This window comes from Chiloscyllium plagiosum, unplaced genomic scaffold, assembly GCF_037043375.1.
Source record: "Chiloscyllium plagiosum isolate Xiang-an unplaced genomic scaffold, Cpla_swu_hap1 HiC_scaffold_44, whole genome shotgun sequence".
Lineage (NCBI taxonomy): Eukaryota > Metazoa > Chordata > Chondrichthyes > Orectolobiformes > Hemiscylliidae > Chiloscyllium > Chiloscyllium plagiosum.
This window is the reverse complement of record NW_028270182.1, coordinates 29,569,216-29,583,024: the sequence shown is the minus strand read 5'-3', so window position 1 is coordinate 29,583,024 and position 13,809 is coordinate 29,569,216.

The window sequence follows — 13,809 nt, the reverse complement described above, 5'->3', positions numbered from 1 at the left end:
ATACGAGGGTAGTAGCTGAGCTGGTGGGAGGGTCGCTGGGAAGGCAATAAGAAGATGTAGGTGGGAGTGATAGTGATATGTTGGATGGTAGGGTGGAGTCGATAGGTGGAAAGGAAGATGGCTAGTTAGGGCAGTCGAAGAGGGCAGTGCTAGGTTGAACGGTTGGATCTGGGAGAGGTTGGTGGAGGGGAGATTTGGAATTTGGTTAAGTCAACGTATATGCTATACAGTTTGAGGGTTCCAGCTGTCCTACCACCGGTAGGAGTCCTATCACCCTCCTCTCCGACTTACCACTATCACACCCCATCTCCCTATCGCCTTCCAAGCTACCTTCAACCCAGCTCCACCCCCACCATCCCATTTATTTCTCAACCTCCTTCCCCCTCCCTTACCTCCCACTTTCCTGATGAAGCATTTATGCCTGAAACGTCAACGATCCTGCCCCTCGGATGCTGCCGACGCGCTGTGATTTTCCAGCCACACACTTTTCAATTCTCATCTCCAACATCTGCAGCCCTCACTTTCTCTCACCCTTTAATAGTACGAGATGAAAGTTTTTTTCACTCTTTCTGGCATGTTAATCAAGAGCGTGTTAATTTGTGGAATGGGGACAGAAATTAAGCATTCCCTTGTGTAACATCAGGATGGAATGCCAAATCAAGATTAGGGAAATAACAGTGACAGTGAGTAACAGAGTGTCAGTTCCACGGAATACAGTTTGTTCTCGGGAACGATTTTGCAGGAGGCGAGGTGGGATAGGCACCCCTTGTGGTGGAGAAGCCAAAGGAAGACTAGGGAATTGGTGAGTTAAAAGAAAATTACCCAGAATTTTTTTCAGACTGTGCAGTAACAAGATCCCACTGTTATAAGTTACAGCTGGAAGGAAAAACGAATGAAAAAGACAAATGAGTTGATTCTCAGTGAACTGACACCCTGTTTGATGTAACGGTCTGGAAAAACCTGAACAGGCAGAGGATCAGGCAGAGGTGTTTAGTCCCGAAAGGCTAATGGACTTACAACAGATATATACACACAAACACACACACATACACATGCACACACACAGAAAAGGAATCAGAATATATTGTTGAACATTATTAACTTAAAGATAGAATCATAAAATTAAAATGGAGACCCCGATAGGTTACTCCAGAAGGGAAATGGGCCGAAGTGCACCAGATTGTGTTAGCAGTAACGTACAGTGTTAAGGGTAGCTCATAAACTAACTGCAAGCGGTCACTTAGGTGTACAGAAGACTCAGGCTAAGGTACAGAAGCATTTCTAGTGGCCTGGAATGCACAAGGACGCTGTTAATGTTGTTGTACGTGACATACATACCAAATGGCAGGTAAGTAACAGGCAGTAATAAAATCAGCACTTTTGTTACCAATTCCTGCATTCGAAGAACCTTGCACGTGGGTTATGATTAATTGTGCAGCTCCCCTTTCTAAAGTAAAAGTGGAAACCAATATTTGCTGACCATAATGGATGTGTCTACCAGATTTCCAGAGGCAATTCCATTATTGGAGTGTCAAGACAAAAAGGGAGGTGGAGGAGTTGGCAGCTTTCTTTACTGGCTGTGGACTGCTCAGACAGATTTAGTCAGACCAAGGGTCTCATTTTACCGCTCAGCTGTTTAAGGAAGTCATGGATGGCTTAGGCATACAGCACTTCAAATCAAGGGCGTCCCATCCTGAATCCCAGCGAGCCTTGGAAAGTTAGCATCAGACGCTGAAGACTATGTTAACAGCGTACTATCAGTGTTGGCCAAATGTTTGGAATAAAGGTGCCCCATTAAATTGTTTGCCATTAGAGATGCCCAAAATAAATCTATTCACTTTACTTCCTTTGAGTTAATATTCGTACATGAAGTGAGAGGTTCTTAAGAAATTAATTAAATATATATTGACAGGACCGAAGTCGGAAATCTCACACCTGGATTATGTGTATGAAGTGAAGGAGAGAGTAGATGGAGTAGGTGAGTTTGATAAACAGTATCTGAAGAGCACAGCATAGAGTGAAGCAGGTGGCAGATAAAAACACTGAAACTTTGAAGATTTCCCGTGGGGATGACGTATTAGTATTGCCACCAGTGGGAAGAAATCTCTTCAAAGCCAGGTTTAGTGGCCCCTTTCAAATTCAAAAAATGTGGAGTCAGTTAAACTATCTAGTAAAGATATCAGAGATGACAAAAAAACTTTATCGAATATTTCATATCGATGAATAATGCACCAGCCACATTTAAGACTCAGAAACAGGGTTGTGGCCATTTATAGCAAGTGATCTTTAGCAAGTGATTGAAAGCTCACATGTTACAGTTGACAGAGCATGTTGTACGATTACAAGAAGCAAACTTGGTAATAAACTTAAAGAAAACAGAATTCGCGAAGGCAGAGGTGACGTTCTTGGGACATTACATTGGACATGGAAGGTTGATCCCATGGAACACAAAGACGAAGGGCTTTGAGAAATTTCCACAACCATCCTCGAAGAAAGAGGTGTTTGATTTTTGGAACTGAGTGGATTCTATCGGAAGTTTGTTGCAAACTTCATCAGCGTGTTGGCACCACTGATGGATTTACTAAAGAAGAACACAGAATTGTGGTGGACAGAACAATGCCAGGAGGCATTTGAGAATGTTAAAGCACGATTAATCACCACACCAGTTTTAGCTACACCAAATATTCTGAAACCCTTTAAAAATTGTGTTTAATGCTCGGGATATAGGGATCGGAGATGTATTGATACAGAAAGAGGATGATGGAATTGAATGGCCAATTGACTACTTGTCGCAAAACCTCAATAAATACAAAATCTCCATTATTGAACAAGAATAATTAAGTTTCACACTGGCCTGAAAATATTTTAAATGTGTATATGACAAACAAATTGTCGGAGATGTTTGTGGACAATGACAAATCTCTCGCATTTTTTGGAATACTTAAAGACCAGAATATGAGACTATTGCATTGGAGTCTTACCTTACTGACTTTAAACTTACAAAATGTACATGCTGTGGCTCCTAAAATGTGAGTTTTGTTTAGATTACATTACAGTGTGGAAACAGGCCCGTTGGCCCAACAAGTCCACACCGACCCGCCGAAGCGCAACCCACCCATACCCCTACATTTTACCCCTTACCTAACACTACGGGCAATTTAGCATGGACAATTCACCTGACCTGCACATCTTTGGACTCTGGGAGGAAACCGGAGCACCCGGAGGAAACCCACGCAGACACGGGGAGAATGTGCAAACTCCACACAGTCAGTCGCCTGACGCGGGAATTGAACGCGGGTCTCTAGCGCTGTGGGGCAGCAGTGCTAACCACTGTGCCACCGTGCCGCCCACACGGGTTCTCACATTCTATTATTGGAAAGTAGAGGGTGTTATTTTCCTGGAAGGTCTGTTATTGAATGTTGCCAGATTGTTTTGACCATCTCTGGTTGAGGTATAGGGACTGTATTCAGAGCGAAACTGGGTCTACAACATGACAACAAATGAAGCGCAAGTTGCAGAGAGGGGAAGCTCTGTAAAGAGAGATGAGCGAACTCTTTCATACCCAGCCTGGGATTTTCAATTACATTTTCCAAACCAGACCAAATTGTGTGGGACAGTTTTGAGGGGCTGAATGGTCTCCTGTGTTTCTATGCACCAGGGTATCGCAGTAAGTAGCCTCTAACTGCTCCTGTCTAGCAGGTTTGAGGGACTGAATGGAACATTGAAACTCAACACCGGAGCACCCGGAGGAAACTCACGCAGACACGGGGAGAACGTGAAAACTCCACACAGTCAGTCGCCTGAGGCAGGAACTGAACCCAGGTCTCTGGCGCTGTGAGGCAGCAGTGCTAACTGCTGTGCCACCGTGACGCCCAACAGATAGCAGATGTGTTTTCACGGATTTAAAGGAAAGCAGTGTAGATAAGATTTGACTTATTCCAGTGTTGTATTGGTTTGCAGAATTAATATGAATGATATAACTGAGATTAATACTTTTGTTTTCATATAATTGGGATTAAGAATTAGAGGAAAAGAAATGTAGCCATCTTTTCATTCTGCTGGTTCTTTTATTTTCTGAAGCGGGAAGATATTATGAAGCCAAAAACATGTATGGGCACTTTAAGACAGATCGGGTTTTGTTGAATAGAAATTAAAGGCACAGATGCCAGCTAAAGTTCACACTGTTCCACATGTCACCATTAGCTGGGAAATGGATACCTGAGTTTTGGTTGCTGTTTTGACAGCCATTCCAACGCAACCAAAGGGTTTAAATAACGCTCCGGATACCAGAAACCAACAGAATTTTAATATTATTGTTTGGACACCTGGACAACAATCAAATTATGAGAATTATTATATCATGGGGAGTATATAAACCCAGCATTTTGAACACTGGAGGGAGAGCTGCTGCCATCCAACAATAGAGTAACTGCTGTGGAGCAGGAGTGCTAACTGGCTATCTTAAACACTGTCTACCAAAGACACATGTTCATGTAAACCTACATGCAATATAAAAAATGACCCAGGGAGATCAGCAGATGAAAGAGTGAACACAGCGGGGAAGATAGAGACTGTGTATGGTCTTGAGATTTTAATATTTCATATGTGGGTTGTTGGAACAGCATATTTATACAGAGTTGGAAACAGATAGTAAGTAGCTAAGAAAAGAGGGCCTTGTATTTGTGAATAGTTGTTGTTTATTGTTCACTATTAAAGTTAAGAAACTAACTTGATAATTTTTGTTTAAGTAGTGGAATGTAGGAGATCTGTGTCGCTCATATTTTAACAGATTATAAGGTGAGGCGAGCTTTTCTGGATGTTTGGGTTTAGTTAACAGAGAGGTTCGAGCCCACCTTGTAATTATCCATCCACGCTAATCCCATTTCCCTGCAGTTGGTCCATATGTTTCTAGTCCTTTCTATCCACATATTTATCCAAATGTTTTTGAAATGTTGTTCATGTACCCCCCTCAACTACATCTGCTGGCAACTCATCCACGTACCAGCCCTCTGTGTAAAGAAGTGGTCCCACAGGTTCCCTTTTATTCCTTCCCTTTTAACCTTAAACTGATCCCCTCTAATCCTTGATTCTCTACACCTTGGAAAAAGATTGAGAGCATTAACCCTATCCATATCCCTCGTGATTTTATACAGCTCTATAAGGATTCCCTCAGTCTCTTACACGCTAAAGAAAAGGTCCTAGCTTGTCCAACCTCTCCCTATAACTCAGACCATTGGGTCCTGGCAAGACTTTGTAAATTTCTTCTGCACTCTTTCTAATTTAATAACATCCTCCCCATAACAAGGTGACAAAATTGAACACAATTTTTGGTAAGGCCAAGTGCGGCCTTACCAAAGTCCTGTGTAACTGCAACATAAGGTCCCGACTTCTATACTCAATATCCTGCCTGATGAAGGCCAATGTGCCAAAAGCCTTCTTCACTGCCCTGTCTACCTGTGACTCCACTCTTAGAGAACCGTGCACCTGAACACCTCTGCCCACTACACCCCTTAAGGCCCGCCCATTCACCATGAAACACCTACCTTGATTTGAGTTTCCAAAATGCAAGACTCTACGCTTCTATATTAAATTCCATTTGTCATTTCTCGGCCCATTTCCCACCTGATTAAGGTCCTGCTGCAATTTCTGATAAACATCCTCACTGACCATGCTCCCAATTACTTTAGTGTCATCTGCAAACTTACTAATCATACCTTGTACATTCTCAACCAAATCATTGATAACAAACAGCAATAAACCCAGCCTCCGGTCTGACAAACATCCTTCCACTCAACCCTCTGCTTCCTACCATCAAGCCAACTGTGTGTCCAATTGGCCAGTTTCCCCCGCATTCTACGAGATGTAACCTTCCTGAGCAGCCTGCTATGTGGAACCTTATCAAAGGCCTTACTGAAATCCATAGAGACTACGTCTATCATGCTGCCCTCATCAAACGTCCTGGTAACTTCATCAAAGAACTCTAAGAAATTTGGGAAATATGATCTCTCACTCACAAGTCTATGCGGACTGCTCCAAATCAAACCCCGTGTACGTTATGAGTGCAGTCAATGGTATGCTGTCCTTCATTGTAAGATGACTCGAGTACATAAGTAAAGCCATCTGGCGGCTGTTGTCGAGCCTTGCTGAGAGAGCATTTGGGGCACTCTGTACAGATTTGATGTCCTTTGTAAGGAATGATTCCCTTACCACAGACACTGGTGATGGTAACATGAGGATAGAGTGAATAAGTTGAGTGTTTAATCTGTAGAGCTGTGAGAGATGAAGAAATTGTGATGCTGAAACACGATGAGTGGCAGCGATCTCTTATTTCCAAAACAGACATTGACAGGGAGAGAAATAACATACTTTACCCAGGGTTGATTGGTTTGATTTATTGCCATGTGTACCTTAGTACAGTGGGCGGCACGGTGGCACAGTGGTTAGCACTGCTGCCTCACAGCACCAAAGACCCGGGTTCAATTCCCGCCTCAGGCGACTGACTGTGTGGAGTTTGCACATTCTCACCTTGTCTGCGTGGGTTTCCTCCGGGTGCTCAGGTTTCCTCCCACAGTCCAAAGATGTGCGAGTCAGGTGAATTGGCTATACTAAATTGCCCGTAGTGTTAGGTAATGGGTAAATGTAGGGATATGGGTGAGTTACACTTCGGCGGGTCGGTGTGGACTTGTTGGGCCGAAGGGCCTGTTTCCACACTGTAATGTAATCTAATCTAAAAAAAACACTTTATTTATGAGCAGTGAAGGCAGATCATAGTAAGCATGGCCAGACAGATCATAGGGTGGAAATAGACTTGGACAGAGTTAGACATCCAGGTTACACTGAACAGGACGTGACAAGATCAACATGAACAAGATAACCATTATTTGAACTTAGAGAGTCTATTCATCAGTCTAACGCGACTTTCCTAATAGTTTATATGCCTAAATTAACTATCCCCACATTATTGTGCAATCGGCGAGTGAACCCTGTACTGAACATCAGGTTGCTCACAATCCTCAACAGCAGCCACAATACCTTCCGTCTGAAACAGGAAGTCATTCCCACCAGCTTCCGCCCGACATAGAGAATACCAGGCTGTCTTCTTGGAGATGGAAGATGCCTTCTTGAGACTTCACATAAGACATATGGCTTCCCTGCTCACCACTAGAAAACCACGTTAAAGTCCCACATGTGTATCATGAGCAACGGAGCCACGAGGAACAACGTGGAACAGTCTGCCTGTGCACCTTCTGCTCCACTTGTTCATCATGTTGGAGCATCATTTAGGAGACACTTAAGACTGCCGATGCTGGAGATCAGAGTAGAGCATCAATTGATGGAAAAACACGGCGGGTCAGGCAGCATCCGAGGACCAGGAGAATCGACGATTTGGGCATAAGACATTCATCACGAATCAGCAGAAATTTCATTTAGGAGACACTTAAGGCTGCCGATGCTGGAGATCAGAGTAGAGCATCAACTGATGGAAAAACACGGCGGGACAGGCAGCATCCGAGGACCAGGAGAATCGACGATTTGGGCATAAGACATTCATCACGAATCAGCAGAAATTACCAACTTCTGCACCCGTGTAAGTGCATTGAGGTGGGAATGGCCTCCTGCTGTTCCTGTGTAAGTGAATCAAGGGACTGACTGGCTTCTTCCTCGTCTAATTGGAGAGGGACAAGGGCCTGACTGGTTACCCCTGGTTCCTGTTTGACAGCTCATTGTACTGACTAGTGTGACAGCTTTAAGAGGTTATTTTGTCCTGGTTTCTTTTAAGAGAGAGATTTAATGATTGTTACCAGGCTGGCTAGATAAGACCACTTGAGTAAACAGCTAGGGAGGCCTTGTGTTTATTTTAATGCAGCCTGTATGGGTGTGGCCAGCTCTCACAGATTAGGATCTCTGGGTTTTGATTTCTCGGCAACATCAGAAACTATTGGCGTCTCCACAGAGTTGGAAGCTTCAGTGAATGTTTCCTGGTTGCTACCCTCTCTGAAATTTCTCTTGGTGCTGTTTTTAATTCCTGGTTTAGAGAAATGTTTGTGACAATATGTGTCTAAATATTTCTTTTTGCCAGGGGCTGTGTTTATGGGATTTTCCTATATTGGAACAGTTCATTAGTAATAGTTCCTAGATTTAGTATTCTGTTAACTTGTCCAATAGAATTAAGTTATTCTAAATTCCTCTTTCCTTGGTTTCATTTTCTTTTTCGTGTTTAAGTAGATGGTGTTTTGCTTCACACCGAGTAGTTTGACCAGTCACATTGCATTTGGAACAGACACTGTACATTTTCTTTAAAATAAGAAAACATTAGAATCTACGCTGCTGCCTTCAAATATTTTCGAGGGGCTCTGGTATGGCCCATCACACTAGACTCCCTCTCTTCCTGAGTAATAGGCTGAAGGCAATGAATGGGCTGTCCCTGTTCTTCTCCAATTGTGTCAATGGGCTGAACGACTTCCTCATATTCCTGTGAAACCAGCGTGAGGTGCTGAATGAACTCTTGTTTTACTGTGGCAATGTGCAGTGCCCGCCAGTGGTGTTACATGAATGTTACGGACACTTTAACAGCACAAGTCTCAATGGAGTCTGTATCCTGCTACACATGGACAAAGACCAGTTCAGGAGCTGACCGGGGACAAAATGTTCTGAACATTGTGGAATCTTCAGCAACCATCCCCACTTCTGATCTTATGGTGGGGAGGGTGGGGGGGGGGTGACATTGATGAAGTAGCTGAAGAGGTTTGTGAAGGGGACGCTACCCTAAGGATCTCGCACAGAGGTGATCCAGGACTGAGATGATGAACATCTTCCTTTGTCCCATGTTTGACACAAAACACTGGAGAGGTTAATCTGATTCCCATTAAGTTCGGGTTTGTTAAGCTTCTTGATGTCAACAGAAGTCAACCACTGCCTTGATATCGGGGCCAGTCATTTTTACCTGAACCCTTGTGTCAACCTCTTTTGTTCACATCAATCGGCCATGATAAAGGAGCAGCAAGTGTTTTCTTCAAACAGGTGGGATTGAATGTCATGATTTCTCTCCTCAAGGGTGTTCGGGGAGCTAGATGACTGAACGTATTTGAAGATGAGGTAGAAGGAAATTGACCTGTCAGAGAGTTGAGGGCTATGAAGAATTGGGTATGAAAGAGGATTTGAGACGAAGAGCAGATCAGTCATGATCTTCAAGAAGGGCAAGGCGGGTTTCGGGGGTGAACAACATGCCCCTGTTTTTGATGTTCTCCCATTCTGTTATTGGAAAGTTAGTGTGTGTTATTTTCATGAATGTTCTGTTATTGAATGTTGCAGCCAGGGAGACCAGAGGATTTTGTGAGCCATCCCCGAGTGAGGTATGGGGGCTGTATTCACACTGAATCTGGGTCTACAACATGACCAACAAATGAAGCACAAGTTGCAGAGAGCGGAAGCTCTGTGAAGAGAGATGAGGGGCCTCTTTCGTACCCAGCCTGGGTTTTCCAATTACATTTCCCAAATCACTTCAACCCGTGTGGGACAGTACTGAGGGGCTGAATGGTCTCCTGTGTTTCTGTGCAACAGGTTATAGGATTTCGTAGCCTCCAACTGTTCCTGTCTAGCAGGTTTGAGGGGCTGAATGGAACACAGAAACATGGGACTGAGGAGCAGGAGTGGGTCATTAGATACTTTAAGCCTTCTCCACCAGGCACTAAGATTGTGGCTGATCAGGTTGTGGTCTCATCCCCACTTTCCTGTCTGTATCCCATTTTGCATGACTCACTTCTCCGTCAAATATTTAACCAGTGCAGCTTTCAATCAATGTGGAAATAGAGGCACGATAAACTTCCAGTGAAGGGAATTTCCACTTGAAAGGTCCTTTCAGAATATTTCATCATCCCTCTTATAGAATCAGAGAGTCATGCAGAATGGAAACAGACCCGTTAGTCCAATCTGTTCACTCCGATCAGATATCAAATCTGATTTAGTCCCATTTGCCAGCATTTGGCCAATATTCCTCCTGTGATTGTACCCGCCTTGACCACTTCCTCTGACTGCATTTTCTGTACACACACCACTCTCTGTGTGAAATATTTACCTTCAGGTCCCTTCTAAATCATTCGCCCTCTCCCCTTCAACCTATGCTGTCTTGTTCTGGACTCCCCTATCCTTGGAAGCAGAACATGGCTGTTCAGAATATCCATGCCCCTGATGATTTTATAAACCTCGATAATGTTGCCTGTCAACCTCTGACACTCCAGGGGGAAACACCTCAACGTAATCATTCTCTCCCTAAAGCTCAAACCCTCCAGTCCTGGAACATCCGTGTAAGTCATTTCAGCAGAAAACCGAGTTGTACGCAGTATTCTTAAAGTGGCCTGACCAACATCCTTTACAGATGCAACATAACACCACATCTCCTATACTCAGTGCTCTGACTGATTAAGGCAAATGTGCCAAATGTGTTCAGCACCACTCTGTCTACCTGCGACTCACTGCTACAGGGAATCATGTACATAAACATCAGAAAGTTAACATGATGGTAGTGCCAGCAGATAGGAGGACCAGTGATACATTGATCATTATTGAGATTAGATTGTGTTGGGAACATGAGCTTAACATGTCAGGAAGTGAAATCAAATCAATGGGTTCAGCGTGGTGAATATACAAAATACCAGATACCCTGGAGTTAGTTACAGCCTGGAATCTAATCGAGGAGTTCAGGGTCATTTATATACAGAATAACAGATAGCCCGGAGTGAGTTGCAGCCTGGAATTTAATCGAGGGATATGTTAACCTTATTATGTGAAATAACTTGTAACTGGGAGTGAGTCACAAAGTGTACTATTGGCCAACTGGTTTCAAATCTTGACTCACATAAACATAATGCAGTCACAAACTACACAACTTTACTGACTCCGAACTTTCCTAGTTTGAGGACTATTCTCCTCTGTTTTCCGCTTTCACTGAAAGTATTAATATACGTTTTATACTGCGCTGCCATTCTGGTTGCAGTGCTACCTATCTCTCACTTTCTCATTTATCTTCAATCCTGTTGAAAGATACTTAAACCAACAGATGCACAAAGTTCCAGAAAGAGTTTTGTTCAGTTGCAGGTGCATTATTTTCTTTTATTTGTAGACAACACACAATTTGAACCCACAGAAGGTCAGTGTGGGATTTGAGAAACCCTTCAATTTGGGATGAGGCCTAGCCAGGCAGGATTCTGATCCAACGCTGCAAATCTACAATGCAGTGGCTGAGCTCTGTCAGGTTTTATATATTATGTTTCTCTCATATGTTAGGAGCTTGGAAAGTAAGGCAGACCTTACTGGAATGTTACATTGTCTCTCCGCATTCACTGTAAACAGGTTCTGGGATTTGCATTTTAATCACCTTCAAAGAGCTGTCTCCATTTCCTATCTCTGCTAGCATCAATGAATGGAAATGGCTTTTGACACATTGCCCCCATCTCCCTTGCTGAAAGTATTCCTGACACAAATCAATCAGGCAGACATTTTAGTTTTGTCCACAGCCACCATTTTATATCAGCAAAACGATGACATTGAGTTTATAAATCAGGAAAAGCAAGAGAGACTGGCAACATCAATACAGTTCGAAAATATATGAAACTTTGAACACGCAGACAGCATCACACACAAACAGACATGCACAGACACACAGAATCACACACACAGAGAATCAGACACCTTCCAGGAGAGGTCTCCATTTCCTATCTTGCAAGGGAATTCATGTTATGATGATGCATTCATGCAGGAGAGTAAACAGCTTTTGAGACTTTCCCCATTGTGACAGAAATTCAGCCCCAATCTGAAACTTTGAGGTATGTAACAGAACAGAAATGAACCAGCAGCTTTCTGTGTTCTTGCTCCCAATGTAACATTTGACCATTTAGTTTATCTTGTCTTCTGTCTAACATCCAACAAGGATAATTTCACTGATCCAATAACACATCCCCAGGAGTGAGTTCCAGATTGCAATCTAATCGAGGGGTTTAGGGTTTACATACGGCATAAGAGAGGAGTGAAGAATAGAGTGGAATCTAATCGAGAAGTTTGAGGTGGTTTGCATCCAGAATAACAGATAACAAGTAGTGAGTCACAAAATCGCGGAGTCATAAGGTCATAGAGATGTACAGCATGGAACCAGACCCTTTGGTCCAACCCGTCCATGCCGACCAGATAAACTAACCGACTCTAGTCTCTTTTTCAAGCACTTGGCCCATCTCCCTCCAAACCTTCCCATTCATATACCCATTGAGCTGCAGTTTAAATGTTGAATTGTACCAGCCTCCACCACTTCCTCTGACAGTTCATTCCATTCATGTACCACCCTCTGAGTGAACAAGTTGCCCCTTAGGTCTCTTTCATATTACCTGTCACACTAAACCTATGCCCTCTAGTTCTGGACTCCCCACCCCAAGGAAAAGATTTTGTCTATTTATCCTATCCATGCCCGTCATGATTTTATAAACCTCGTTAAGGTCACCCCTCAGTCTCTGATGGTCCAGGGAAAACAACCCCAGGCTATTCAGCCTCTCTCTGTTGCTCAAATCCTCTAACCCTGGCATCCACCTTGTAAATCTTTTCTGAACCCTTCCAAGTTTCACAACATTCTTCCGATAGGAAGGAGACCAGAATTGCATGCCATATTCCAACAATGGCCTAACCCATGTCCAGTTCAGCCAGTACATGACTTCTGAATGCCTATACTCAAAACACTGACCAATAAAGGAAAGCATACCAAACGCTGCCTCCATTATCTTATCCAACTGCCAACCTACTTTCAAGGAGCTACGAACCTGCACTTCAAAGTCTCTTTGTTCAGCAACTGTCTCTTGGACCTGACCATTAAGGTATTAGTCATGCTCAAATTTGCTTTCCCAAAATGCAGCAACTCGTGTTTATCGAAGTGGAATAGTATTGAAGGTTCTGGGGTGTTTTTGAAACATGCGAGTCACACATACATGGATGTGAGTTGCACGTTGGAATCTAAACGAGAGGGTTCCAGGTTTTTTTTTAGATTACTTACAGTGTGGAAACAGGCCCTTCGGCCCAACAAGTCCACACCGCCCTGCCGAAGCGCAACCCACCCATAAACCCTACATTTACCCTACAGTTACCCTTTACCTAACACTACGGGCAATTTAGCATGCTCAATTCACCTGACCTGCACATCTTTGGACTGTGGGAGGAAACCAGAGCGCCCGGAGGAAACCCATGCAGACACGGGGAGAACGTGCAAACTCCACACAGTTAGTCGCCTGAGGCGGCAATTGAACCCGGGTCTCTCGATCTGTGAGGCAGCAGTGCTAACCACTGTGACACCGTGCTTCCAGGTGATTCATATAACTCTGACAGTGGGGAAACAAGCCCTTCAGCCCAACAAGACCACACTGACCCTCAGAAGAATAACCCATCCAGACCCATTTCCCCATATTTACCCCTGACGAATGCAATTCACCTACACATCCCTGAATATTTTGGGCAATCTTTACAGGGTTTGGATTGGCTGGTTAATATACAGACTAACAGATACCCAGGAGTTTGACACAGACTGGAATCTAATCAAACGATTGAAGTGGCTAATGTACAGAGTCCCTTAAAATTGGAAGTCAGTTACAGATTGGAATTTTATCAAGGGGATTCGGGACGATTATGTGTACAATAACAGATACCCCAGAGTGAATTACAGACTGGAATCTAATCAAGGGTTTCAGGGTGGGTTATATGCAGAATAACAGGTAGCCCGGAGTGAGTTATAGAGTCATAGAATCATAGAGATGTACAGCATGGAAACAGACCTTTCGG